The sequence below is a fragment of the Gracilinanus agilis genome, chromosome 3 (assembly GCF_016433145.1).
Source record: "Gracilinanus agilis isolate LMUSP501 chromosome 3, AgileGrace, whole genome shotgun sequence".
NCBI classification, from domain to species: Eukaryota; Metazoa; Chordata; class Mammalia; order Didelphimorphia; family Didelphidae; genus Gracilinanus; species Gracilinanus agilis.
In genome coordinates, this window is record NC_058132.1 from 99,177,547 (window position 1) to 99,191,790 (window position 14,244).

At 38.8% G+C, this 14,244-nt stretch overlaps 1 long non-coding RNA gene across 1 annotated transcript in view; it reads right to left on the reverse strand.

Annotated features, from left to right (window-relative positions):
• Positions 1-1,355: 1,355 nt before the first annotated feature.
• LOC123238784 overlaps positions 1,356-14,244 on the reverse strand; it is a 57,647-nt gene continuing 44,758 nt past the window's right edge. The window contains exons 4-6 of the long non-coding RNA XR_006505713.1: positions 7,550-7,625; positions 3,720-3,789; positions 1,356-1,444 (exon numbers count right to left, since the gene is read on the reverse strand). This is a non-coding gene — a long non-coding RNA (uncharacterized LOC123238784). The remainder of the gene's footprint in view (positions 1,445-3,719; positions 3,790-7,549; positions 7,626-14,244) is intronic.

The window sequence follows — 14,244 nt, forward strand, 5'->3', positions numbered from 1 at the left end:
AAACCCTTACCTTATGTCTTAGAATCAACACTGTGTATTAGTTCCAAGACAGAAGAATGGTAAGGGCTAGGCAATGGGAGTTAAGGGACTTGCCCAGGGTCATACAGTTGGGAAATGTCGGAGGCCAGATTTCAACCCAGGACCTCCCTTTGCTTGGCCTGGCTCTATCCACTGAGCCACTTAGCTTCCCCACTTTTCTAAAGATTTTCAGGCAGAACGTGGGTGACTACTTATCAGGTATTGTGAAAGAGGGGATTCTTGTTCTGATGTGGGTTAGACTAATTAAATTTCTGAGGTCCCTTTTAATACCGAGATTTGGTGATTTCATGGACAATGCTCTAATGTTTGAAAGGGCTCTTCGAGCAGACTGTGGAAGACCTCAATGTCAGGCTAAGGAGCTATATGGTTCTGTATTTGAAAGAAACGGTACTTAGCTATATTTCCCCTGGCATTTTATTTTCCAGATCCTTGAACTCATATCCTTTGAAATGCCTTAAATTCACTGAAAGGTTACACAACAAACCAAGAATCCAGACTTTCAGAGTTATGGGAACCACTGTTGAATATGGTAAAGATTCTTTGGAGAAGTAAGAAGTAGGTTCAAAGTCCTTTTACAGTTGTCTACATGACCTTGGGAAAGTCACAACCATCCTAAGCTTCATTTTCTCATCTGTAAAGTGAAGAAGTTGAATCAGATGGTCTCTGAGATCTCTTCCTGCCCTACATCTAGGATTCTATAAGCCTTCAGAGGTCTTTCTACTTCAATTCAATCGAATAAACATTTACTGAGTACCATCACTGTTCAGGGCCCTCTGCACACACTAGTGATATGAAAATATAATCTGTACCTCAGAAGCTTACAACAACTAATTGTGAAGAGGAAGGAAATAAAATGTACACAAATAATTGCAGAGTGCTGGTGGCAGAGATTCGTTATGTCAATGAAATTGTAGGTCTTTTCCGAGAACACAAGCCAGGTGGTGGTGATGGTGATAAATCATTATTATTTTTAATAACCCTTCATGTTTGCACAGAGTTTAATAATTTACAAAATCCTTTAATAACCATGATCTTATTTGGATCCTCATAAGAAAGGAAGGAGGGAAGGCAAGTATTATCCTCATTTTAAAGATAAGGAAACAGGGTCTGAGAAGTAGTGACTTGTTCAAGGTCTCATGGCAAGTCTGTGGCAGAGCTTTTACTCAATTCAGATCTCCTGGCTTCTTTGTTGTTTTTCAGTTGTCTCAGTCACATCTGACTCTTCATGACCCCATTTGGGGTTTTCTTGGTGAAGATACTGGAGTGGTTAGCTATTTCCTTCTCTAGCTCATTTTACAGATGAGAAAACTGAGGCAGGCAGGGTTAAGTGTCTTGCCTAGGGTCACACAAGGCCAGATTTGAATTCAGGAAGTTTTCTTGAACTGTTCTTTTCTTAATGATGGTTCTCCAGGAAGAAGAGAACAGAGGCAGACAATGAGAAAAAAAGATGATGTAGAAACAAAAGAAAGCAATAAAAACAATGTAATTAATTAGCAAATTAAAATAATTTGTAAAAATAATATTTTTATTTTAACTTATTATTTATTATTATTTGTATATTGAATTTAAAAATAAATATTTTTAAAAGTAAAAGAGTAACTGTTTTCAAACAAACTAAATAATGAAACTTAACAGTTTTGGTTATGATCTTTTACAGTCTTATATCTGAGGATCTCAGTGCTTTTCTTCTTTTTTGCTGTTTCAAAAAAAAAAAGTTAAACCCTTACCTTCCATCTTAGAATTAATACTGTGTATTGATTACAAAGCAGAAGAGGAGTAAGGGCTAGGCAATGGGAGTTAAGTGACTTGCCCAGGGTCACACAGCTGGGAAATGTCTGAGGTCAGATTTGAACCCAGGACCTCCTGTCTCTGAGTCTGGCTCTCAATCCATTAAACCACCTAGTTGTCCCCTAAATTACCAAATTTAAAAAAAATTTTAAGGAAAAAGAAATGTGAATATTACTGAGATTGTTCTTCCAACGGTTCATCTAATCTGCCTCCCTTGACTTTCCCCGGCATTCCTAGTTTTTCCCTCTGGGCCAAAAGCTGGGTGGGAGGGAATCTCTCTTTAGCAATTAGAAATGGGGGCTGGAAAGGAGGAAATATGAGGGAAGAACAGAAACCGATCTAATTCACTCTATCGCTCAAGGTTGTTATTCCCGACCCCTTCCAGCAGAGGTCGCCCCATCTCCACTAACTTCTCTCCGACATTGGACCAAAAAAGGATGCTGAGGGGAAAAGATCTTTGCAACCTACGGATAAGAGATTGTACCAAGGAGAGAAGATGGCCTCGGCTTTGACTGTCTAAAGCCCAAAGGAATACAAAGGGGATTTGCAATGTATCCCTAAACTAGGACAGCATTTTGGAGACCCAAATAAACTATTAAAACATCAGCCTTCCAATCCAATCCAATAACCTTTTGTTAAGCACATACTGTGCTAGACATTATGCTGAGCGCTAGGGATACAATGAATAAAAAGAAACTCTCTGCCCTCACGTTGCTTAGAGTCTGATGGGGTCTGACAATGCCCAAAAGGAGGCAGGAAACCATAGGGCAGGGGATACCAAGGGGTACCCAGAAAAGGGGCATCTTGTTCCATGGAGTTGAAATCAGAAGAGCAACAAACGCAAAGTGGGGTGAGCTGAGAGTCCAGTTTCTGCCTTGTATAAAGGAGAGCTTTTGGGAGAAGTTGGATCATCTATTTAGAGCTGGAAGGGACCTTATAGGGCATCTCCATGAACTCCCTCAATTTATAGATAAAAAAACTAAGGATTGGGGTTGGGGAGCTAGGGGGCTCAGTGCATTGAAAGTCAGGCTTGCAGATGGGAGATCCTGGGTTCAAATCTGCCCTCTGACACTTCCTAGCTGTGTGACCCTGAGCAAGTCTCTTAATCCCCATTGCCTCGCCCTTATTGCTCTTCTGCCACCACACAATACGATGTCTTAATTCCAGGACAAAAGGTAAGGGTTTAAAAAAAACCAGCTAAGGATCAAAGAGTTCAGATGAGTTGCCCAAAGTCACACAGGTAGTGAACAGCAGAGTTGGGACGCAAACCCAAGTCCTCTAACTCTGAATCAGGACTTCTTTCCACTGCGTTGTTCTGGGACCTTAGAACATATATTGTCAGAGCTAGAGAGAGAACCTAGAACATAGCGTCAGAACTGGGAGACACCTAAGAGATTATTATCTAGTTCTATCCCCTTCATTTTGTCCAGTAGGAGAATATAGCCCAGCTACTAATCCAAGATGGACTTTGCTCCAACATTCTAGGTTCTAAGCTCCTATAATTATATAAAACAGACTCCTTCAAATGCCAATATGTTTTTTTTTTAATGTCAAATCCTTTTCATTAAAACTTTGGTGTTGGTGTTCAGTCATGTCTGATTGTTCATGACTCTGGACCATAGCATAAATGCTAATACTGTCCGTGGATTTTTCTTGGCAAAGGTACTGGAATGTTCTGTCATTTCCTTCTTGAGTGGGTTAGGGCAAACAGAATTTAAGAGCTAAGGTCATACAGCTAGTAAGTGTCTGAGGCTGGATTTGAACTCGAGTCTTCTGACTAACCTGGAACTCTATCCACTGAACTGCCTAGCTGTCTACAGAAATAAATAGTAATACTGATAAAAAGTAAAGTGAAAGTAAAATTTTTAATTTTTTTTTCTATTGTTACTTACTCATTCTTATGGTGCTTAAGGTTTCCGAAGCTTTCTAAAGAGGTAATAATCCCATGAGACTATTGTGCACCTGTTTTACAGAAGGAAAAACAACTTAGTCCCAAAGAGATGAATTGACTTATCCAGGTAGTTAGTAAGGGTCAATTAGAGCTAGAGCCTAAGTCTCTTTTTCCCATTGTGCTAAGCTTTTGCTATTTCCCTAGGTGGTATGAGAATTTATTTTATCTGGTATTATTCCTATAAATTAATATAATATATAATATAATAATAATATCCTATGCATGTATTATTATGCATTCCTCTGTCTGGGATCTGGGTCAGAGATATCATCTAATCTATTACTTTTTGCATTTTCTTTGTCTTTTGGAATCCCAGGGAATGCCTGCTTTTTTTTGAACAAAATATGTTCAATCATTAAAGTGGACAAGAGTTCTTTTCCTGTATACATGATGTAGGTATGGGGAAGGATGGAGAGATGGGTGGTCCATCTCTTGAGTAGCCCTCACCAATTAAAGATGTCTTGGGGTGGTCAAGGAATGAATTCCTAAAAATCTACTTATTAGACTACTTACCCCAGTGAGGGTTGACTTTGCTCATGAGAGGCAGCCATAGAGACCTATGTCACTTTATTGGTTATGATGCTGGCCTAACCAATAAACCTGATATAGTCCATAAACTTATATTCTTGCTCAAAAATCAGTCTTTCAAGATACTTTTAATCATTACAGTTTAATAGACACCGATCTATTGGCCTTTGTTCAGCATATACACCAAGAATGACTTAAGCTTTTTATTTTTGATAACTCAGTACCATCCTGATTGACATGAATGCCAGTTGGACTATCAGTCTGTCCATAAACATTTATTAAGTGCCTATTATGTGCCTGGCACTGTGCTAAGCACTGGGGACTCAAATACTAAAGGGAAAAATAGTCCCTGTCCTTGAGAAACTTACAATCTAATGGGGGGGACAATGCAGAAAAGGAAGATGAAAGGATGGGGCTAAGGGCAGGGAAGGTACCGTGGGGAGAGCCAGATGAAGTATAAGTAGATGAGAAAATGGGTTTTGTGGGCTGTATAGGCATAGTGATAAAGTGAGGACCTTGAGGGTTCCTGTAATACATGGCCATATTTGCTTCTACACTGAATGGTCCTAGATAGGTTTTTTTTCCATCCATTTGTTAATTTACTTTTTATTTTTACTTTTTTTTAAATTTACTAGGAACCTGTGCTGGGCTCTGTAGAGATATGCAAAGAGGAATGAGGCAGAGCTCTTGCTCTCACGGAGCTCTAGTAGGACAAATGCTATATAGATCACCTAAATATGGGGTAGAAGGGAAGGGGATCTTTCTAATAATTCGAATTGTTCCTCAATGGAATTGGTTGCCCATAAAAATAGTGTATCCCCTTGCCCTAGAGCCTCTCATATGGCAAGATCATGATGCCCTTCGCCATCCTGGTCACCATCTTCTAGACACTTATCAATGTTCTTCCTGAACTAGTCCCCAAAATTGAAGTCAATACTTCAAATATGTTTTGATACATTTAAGGCTATTTCCTAGGAGCAGATATGGGGCCTCTAGACTCTGATGCAGGCAAGGATTGTGTTAGCTTTTTTTTTTTAAACTTATCCCACTATCTCAGCACTTACATAGTATCCCAGCCTGTTACATAGTAGGTGCTTAATAAATATTTAATGATTGACTAACTGGTTGCCATCTCAGATTGTTAATTTATATTATTCTTGCAGTCCATAAAACTCCCAGATCACTTTGAGAACAATTGCTGTTAAGTTATGCCTTCCCTGCTTTTGACTAGGAAAACTGATCCTTTTTTTAAGCCCAAAGTAAAACCTTACCTTAATTTCTTTTGAGTTTTATCTTGCTAGCTTTCTCCTAATATTCCAATTTATCAATAATTTTGGATTCTAATTGTTGTCTCACATGCTGGTTATCCTTCCCAATTTTGCACCCTCTGCAAATTTGCCAAGTATGCCACTATTCCTCTACATTATTGATTAAGTTGTTGAATAAGTCATTGTTTAAGAAAATGTTTCACTCAGATGGCTAAGAATAGATGCCTGGGACACTGTCCTAAAGACTTCCTTTTTAGCTGATGGTGAACCATTAATGACCAGTCTTTGGGTTCAAATTCACCCAGCCCATATTAATATTTAACTTATATCTCTCTGTCATGTTTCGAAGGGGAAAGGAACCTCATCAAATGTTCTGCTAAAAAAAACTAAGGTAAATTCTATTTATAGTATTTTCCTTCTCTAGCACTCTGACAATTCCATCGAAAAAGGAAACGGAGTCTGGCATGACCTAGTCTTGAGGAAACTTCTTTGAGATCCCTGCTTCTCTTTCTAGATGTTCATTAATTCTTATAAAACTATTACTAAAATTGTATCGTGAATGAATATCAAGACCACTGGCCTCTGGTTGGCAGATTCTATTCTTTCCCCTTTTTGAAAAGTGATACTGGGGCAACTGGACGGCTCAGCGGATAGAGCTCTAGGCCTGGAGTCAGGATTCAAATATGGCCTCAGACACTTTTTAGCAGTGTGACCCTGGTCAAGTCACTTAACCCCCATTTTCTGGTGTATAAATGGAGATTTTGAACCTTGGACTTCATCCCCCTAAATCCTTAGTTTTCCCAAAATCCCCTTTAATCTCTCCTGCATCTCCACGTTTATGTGGTCACATTATTGTTTTATATTTGGCTGTAACTCCTCCCTTTTTTTGGTGATTTGGAGCAAAGGAGGATGGGGAAGGGAGGTAACAGGACGCGGGTCTTTTAAAATGATTCTTAACATAGCACGTGGCTTCATTTTTCTAATGGCTACCAATAAATCTTTTAAAACCCTAATATTTCAAAATCTATCCTTTTATATCCATTTTATTTCTTACACTAGCTCTTAGCACTCTTCTGCCTTGGAACCAATATGCAGTAGCTTCTAAGATGGAAGGTAAAGGTTTGAAAATTTTTGACAGTTATTTCTGCCAGTCACATCTGCCCATTCTTTTAGCAACTTAGATGAATTGATTCGGGCTGGATGATTTTAACTGATCAAGGGAAGCTAGGTTTCCTTAATGATCTTGTGTATCAATTTCATTATTCATTTTGTTCTGTCTTTTCCAATCCAAAGATCACTCACCTTGACAGAGAAAGCAGAACCAAAATAAAAGAGTTGGTTTAGTTTCTCTCTACCACACTATGGTGATCCTATCTTCTAAGCCTTATGATTTCTACCCTTTTCTCCCAACATAGCTAGAAAAATCTCTTTTTACTGTCTTGAGATTTCCTAATCAGCTCCAGCTCATTAGGAACTTTATGGCTTATGACATCATTCTCACAGGGCAATGTCATGATTTTGTTTTTATTCTCCATCAGCTGCCCTTCTTTCCATCTTCTCTGTGTAGTGTTTTTTAATATATATATATATATGTGTATATATATATGTGTATATATATATATATTGACTTTCTAGGTCTCTATGCATCTTCATTGGTCTCTTTAGACAATTCTCCCATTTCCTTCTCATCATATTATTTCTCTTTGCAGAATTCCATTCTTGAGAGCTTTCCACCCTAGGCTGACTTCTCTCACAGAATTTTTGGCTATGGGATCTTCATTTAACTTTCCCTTAAACTCTTTGAAATTTGCTTTTAATGAATCAATCAAATGTTTATTAAGTCCCTACTATGTGGCAGGCACTGTGCTAGATACCCCAAAAAAGAGTTAAATAGTCTCAGGGGGCTTACAATCTTTTGGGGGGTGGGGAGACAACACTCAAAAGGAGGCAGAAAAAAAAGAGTGACTGGGGGTACCTGGTCCAGGGGCATCTTGATCAGGCAAAGCAGCGGATGTAGAGTGGAGAGAGCCAAAACGTCCAGTCTCTTCACTCTAAAAAGGAAGGCATTGGAAGGAGTTTGATACTCCAATCAGAAGGGAGAGGAAGTTCTAAAGGGCTAATGTCAGTCAAGTCTTGAGTTAGCAGCATGGTGATGAGATTAGAGAAGATAAACTTAACTTGGGAGGAGAATCTTGTTCTGTGGGGGTTGAGACCAGGTAAGCAGCAGATGCAGAGTGGAGTGAAATTTGGCAATATCTAGCAGGCTAGTTTGACTAGAACAAAAGTATATGAAGGAAAAAAGTGAAATAATACTGGGAAAGTGGGTAGCAGCTGGATTATGGAAATGTGCAAAATATCAGACTGAAATAACAACATAAAAATTAAGGCTGAAAGTGTTTGAGTGAGTGAATGTGTGTGTATGTGTATGTGTATGTGTGTGTGAGAGAGAGATATCTGTTATGATGTTCACTTTAGAAGATTGTGTATTAATATGGAATGGTGAGGGAAATTCAGAATGTTCCACAAAGCTACAGAATCTTCTCTGAGCCACTGAAAATTCAGAGAAGAATTCCAAGTGTTTTTCCAGAATTCAAAAGGTTTCATAAGGTTGAAGAAGGGTAGAAGAGAATTCAGAAGCTTCTAAAAGAATTCAGAAGAATCCAAAGGATGTGGAAGGCTTGCATGGGATGCTCTATGCTTTTCCCAGATTCAGAAGATTCCCAATGAATATGGAATGCTTGAAGAAAAGGAGGCAAAAGGTTTTCTGTGAATGGGGAAGGTTCTATGAGGATGTAAACAGCTTTGAGCTAAGTGAGCTCATCTGCGCTCCATATGGTATTTATTAAGTATGCATTTAACAGACCAACTAGTAATCTTTGGTGCAACATGTGTAAAATGGGAACAAATTAACATTTTTATGAGATCTGTAACTTCAACATTTCCTGACGTCTGTGTGTTTAAATTTGCAATCTTAACGCTGCAGTTTGGGAGGCAGGGTTTCTCTTTTTTTGAATTTAATCATCCTGATGATTATAGCACCCAATTTATACCCCAGACACACGCCAGATCTTGGGCTGGTTTGGGAGGAGCTGATCAGAATTCAGTGTGAGGGAGAAAGCCAATCCCAGCTTTATAAGGCATAAAAAGATAAACAGAGAAAAACAAATAATTCCCCTGAGGGTCAAGTCTGCACTGAAGTTGAGGAAGTTTCCAGCCAGGAATACAAAACATCACCAAGGCTTTAGAATTTCCATGGAGTCCTTTTTCAAAACAGTATGCTGGTGATTTTAATTCAAAACTTTTGTTCATTTGAGCCCACCAGCCTTTCCATAAAGCAGCCAAGAGAGAGGGCTGTGCCAGGTAGCAAAAAAAAAGAGTGCTGGATTTGGAGTCAGAAGGCTTAGGTTTAAGTTTTGGCTTTGACACTGATTTGCTGGGTGATTATAGGCAAATCAGTTTTCCTCCCTGGGCTTCAACTTCCTCCTCTTATCAATGGGGCAGACTGAACTAGATGGCCTCTAAGGACAGTTCTGGCATTCTTTGATTCTCAGACAGGTGTCTGTCAGAACTGAGTCTAGGGAAGACAGACCTGATATGAATGTGGAGATTTCAAAGCACTCAATGTCATGACGCTCGTTCCTCTGTAAAACACCTTTCTCCAAATGTCCAACAGGTTAACTCAATGGATTAGAGGCTAATGCTAAGGACAAGGTCACAGGTGTGACTCTCTGGGACAGCTCCTTTCCTCCTTCCTCTCTCACCAATCATCTCACCCTGTTCTTTCCATCATCCCTTCATACTTCTCAGTCCACTCCTCTTTATTCCCACAGCTACTTTCCTAATTCAGGATTATTGTAAGAGCCTCCTATAGGTTCTCTGCCTCCATCCTTTCCCATCCTAACATCCATTCTGTACACTCAATAAAATAGCCAATTGTTAAGTTAATATGTTAAGTGCCCACTGTGAGAGGTGAAAGGGTAAGAAGTCAAGGATGATGCTGTGTAGATGAAAATGCTCCATGAATGTGTCAACTTCAAGAAAAAAGGGACCACAAAGGAGCACAGAAGTTACCCTGCTAAGTGCCACACAAGCACAAAAGGTAAAATAGAACAAACCAATCCTATGGGGATTGATGAGATTCTGTACAAAGAGCGCAAAGACTTGATCATGTGTGAGACTCAAGGTCATGGCTGTTTAACATATGTCAAATGCAGGACTTCCTTGTACCACGCTTATATATATAACAAATATATAACATCGATTTTTCTGGCTCCCTTATCCTGGAAAGCGATTTCTTTGAGATCTAGTTTCTTTTTCTATTTTCTTTCATGATGTGGCAACTTAATGTAGTCCAGACTGTTAAATTGGGCTAGTGAGTAATTGTCATTGCAGGCTTATGGGACATGAATGGCTATAAGAACCTGTTGTGATGTATGAATTTTTTTCCTTCTTCCTAGAATTTTTTGTGATGTTTGATATTCTATATTTCACTCAGAGGTTTTTTTTTCCCCTTTGGATTCTTTGATGTTTTGATAATTGAATCATATGCCTTATGATTAGACCATGTATCCCTGTGTGATTCTTATATGCATCCTTGTATCCTTCTCAGGGGAGAATGTATTATTGTCCTCCTCAGGGGGTACTGTGTTATCGTTGTGAACTTTGATTTGAATTTGAGCCTAATTTGGAACAAGAGACTACCTGCCAGAATCCAGAAGGTGAACTTTTTAGAGAAAGTGCCACGAAGATGCCTGAAGAGAGCACACACTGCACTAAAAGATCCAGAGTGAACTTTGGGATGTGCTGAATTTGAACTATGGGGGGTTGAATGCATTTTATTTTCAACGTACCGTCTTATGCCAAAGGGGACTGCCCCCTAATTGGCTTTTTTTTGTTAATGCACCTAACATTGGTTTTTGTTCTCTTTCTTTTTATTTTTCTCTTATCCCCATATTATATTAATTTAGAAGCTGTAATATTGTATATACCTCTAGTTAAAGTTATAAGTTAGTTATGTTTCCATAATCCATTTGGGAGACTCATCTACCAAAGGATCACAGGGGGGAATGTGTAGATGGAAATTTGATGCACCTGAACTGCATTCTTTTAAGTTATATGCTTACTTTACGTCATGATGTTTGAGAGATAAATTTGGCTGAGACTCATGCTGCGGGACTCTTTTGAGGCTTTGCTTTGATAAAGTGTGGCAGGTGTGGGTCTCTGGCTCTGTGCTCTGCTCACTTGGCTGAAGGAATCCCTTTCTCTATCATTTTTGTTATTATTAAATCCTTTAAATTAAAAAATATCAGGAGTATTCATTCAATTTTATTCTCACAATGCCTTGATGGCAAGCTTAGATGGCTAGGAGAAAGTTGATATCCTCAACGGTAATGGTGAAATTAGGAAGAGGGGAAGGTTTGGGGGCAAAAGAGGATGAATTCCATTCTTGATATTTTAATTGTTATTAATTAAATATTAATATTTCATTATTGATATTAAGATATCATGGTTATCTTCCAAAAGTCAGGACTGGATCTATGGATCATAGATTCAGAAGAGGAAGGAACCTTATAAGCCATCTATTTCAAGACCTCCTCCCCACCTATTTTATAGGTAAGAAAATGGAAGGCTAGAATGAATAAGTGATTTATCCAAGGCCACACAGATATCAAGCAACAGAGTGAGAAGCCCATTTCCTCCAATGCCAAATCTAACTCCTTCTAAGGCAATACACTCTCTGTCACTCCTCATTCCAATAAAGTAGTGTGTATTTCCTAAACACTCCGGGTGTCCTTCCATCTTTATGGAATCACAGAATATCACAACTAGAAGGGAACTTAAAGACCACAAGTTTTTAAGTATAGAATACAGTACCTGAATTTTCACCTAACGACTGCATGTGTGAGTCAATCAGCAAAGGATCAGAGCATTAGAGGAAGACATTGAGGTCCAGAAAGGTCCCCAAAATTGCAAATGGTGGAAATATTGGGTTTACAAAAAAACAAAAAATAATATTACCTCTGCCCTCCTACAGAAAAAGGTACTGAAGGATAGCTGCTTCATGTACAAAAATAATTAGTATGAATAACTTTGATATTTCAAAAGATCTTGTTTCCTCCGTGCATATGCTCCCTTCACTGGTATCAGTTACAACTTTCTGAACCTTCTCATCCTCTGCTCTTCTTGTTGATGATGGCTTTCCACAAATCATGAGATTATACATTGGTAGTTAGATGGGACCCCAGAGATTAGGTGGTGTGGTAGCTATGTTGCAGGGCTTATAATCAGGGAATTTCATCTTCCTGAGTTCAAATCTGGCCTCAGAAACTTCCTAGCTGTGTGAACCTGGTCAAGTCACTTAATCCTTTTTGCCTCAGCTATAAAATAAGCTAGAGAAGGAAATACCAAACCACTCCAATATCTTTGCCAAGAAAACCCCAAATGGGTTTGGAAGAGTCGGACATGACTGAAAATGACTGAATAACAAGTTCTGGATTCTTTTTAACAGTTAAAGAAACTGGAGCCCATCAAGATGAAGTAATTTGCCCAATATCATACAGGGAGAATATGTAGTAAGTCAGAGATAGAATTAAGTACCTGTTATGGATTGGGTACTGGGCTAGGTGATGGAGATACAAAACCCAAAAAGAAATTTCAATGGAGGAGATAATCAGTGGTGAACTCAATTAGCAGATGTACAATATAGTGATGATAATGGTAGGAGAAAAGAGCAAAATTCAATCTCAAGGACCAGAAGAGAAATTAGGCTATGAGGATGTGGTCAGATTGAGTGGAAATTTTTTTTCTAGTAAGCCTAAAATGAAGGAAAGAGATTAAATTGCAATTAGATGGACGAGAGGTCAAAGGAAGACATTTATAGAATTGAAGAGGCTAGAGAACCAGTCTTTGAATACTCAAAAAGACCCAAAAGGCAATGGAGAAATGCCTAGGGGAAAGAGGATAATACTAAGAGAAATGGGAAAAGAGATAAAATGGGATAAATATATATTGCATAAAGAAGTGCATGGGGGGGGGGGGGAGGTGAGGAGAAGACCAATACAATGTAAGGGTGAAAGAGGTTGGAGACAATCTCCAAGAAAATTTTAATCATTACAGTGGGAAGGGTCAGAAAGGTTGAAAAGGAAAACCTCCAACTCCAAATTCAATCATCATCATCATCAACAACAACATCGCCAACACCATCAACATCATCATCAACAAGAGCATCATCAACACCATCATCATCAACATCACCAATGTCATCAACATCAATGCCATCATAAACATCAACATTAAACTCTGTCCATCTTTTCCTGCCCCAGGAAAGATTTTTGCTGTGTGGCCTAACCTAATAGCATACTATGCAGAGTACTGAATGAGAGCCAAAATACCTAAACTCTAGATATGAGTGCTACTATGTCTCTTTTGGGGGTAAAAAGAAAGTCTTCTTTTTTCTGTACTTGGTTTCCTCATTTATGTACGAGTGAAGCTTACCTGGACTCTGCATTAAGTTAGTTAATTAAATTAAAGAATAAACCAGGTGTAAACAAGAAAAAAAGAAATGCCTAGGGGACAGATGTTGGGGACTGCATGGTGCTCCAACCATGAACTCAGTCTCAGGGCTCCTGATTGTAGCCAGGTCTTTTTCTACTATAATAGTAATAGCCAATATTCATACAGTGCTTTAAGGTTTGAAAAATGCTTTCCATGTTTTATCTTATTTGATCCCCCTTAAGTTCTAATACCTGCTCACTGTTGATTCTGTCCCATTTATCCTTCTTAGAAGTTTTTTGTGCAAAGTAGTATGCATGTTGTCTCCTCCATTAGATTAAGAGGTCCTTGAGAGAAGAGGCCATGTTTTAACATTCTTCATATCTCTAGTTCTTAACACATAGTAGGTGCTTAATAAATGTTGACTGAATCATATCCCTATAGCAATCTATTAGTAGACCTATGATCATATAACCAATAAGTGTCTGTCAAGATTTAAACTCAGGTCTTCCAGACTCCAACTCTGCATCTTCTTTGCCGCTTAGCTGCCTCAATAATACTTTCATTTTGTAAGAAGGGCTTTAATAAGCTCACGTGAATCTCTACCATCTGGGACTGGAAGCCTCCCCCTCTGAATGACTGGTTCCTCTCAGAACCTCCATTTTATTTTCATTTTATATTGTTTTAATAACTCTTATGTTCTATCTTAGAACTGATATGAAGAATTGGTTCCAAAAGAAGAGTGGTAAAGCCTAGGCAATTGGGGTTAAGTGACTTGCTCAGAGGCACATAATTACAAAGTGTCTAAGGCAAGATTTGAACCCAGGAAGTCCTGTTTCCAGTTCTGACTTCCTATCCACCCTGCTATCTAGCTGCCCCTGGAACCCTCATTTTAAGAACAATGCCCTAGTTTGTCATTTCTCTGGATTTTACCATGCTACAGAAACTTGTTTACCCTGGATGTTCATTCTACCCAGGACTTCTCACTTTGGAAATACACATAACCCTTCAGCCTCTTCTTCTGACTGGCTGCTTCCTCCTTAGAGTCTCTATTTTAAGAAGGATGACCTGGCCGGTCATGCCTTCATTCCTTCCTAACAACACTCCTGACTCTCTCTCTCTCTCTCAATCTCTAATCTCTCTCTCTCTCTCTCTCTCATTCTCTCTCTCTCTCTCTCT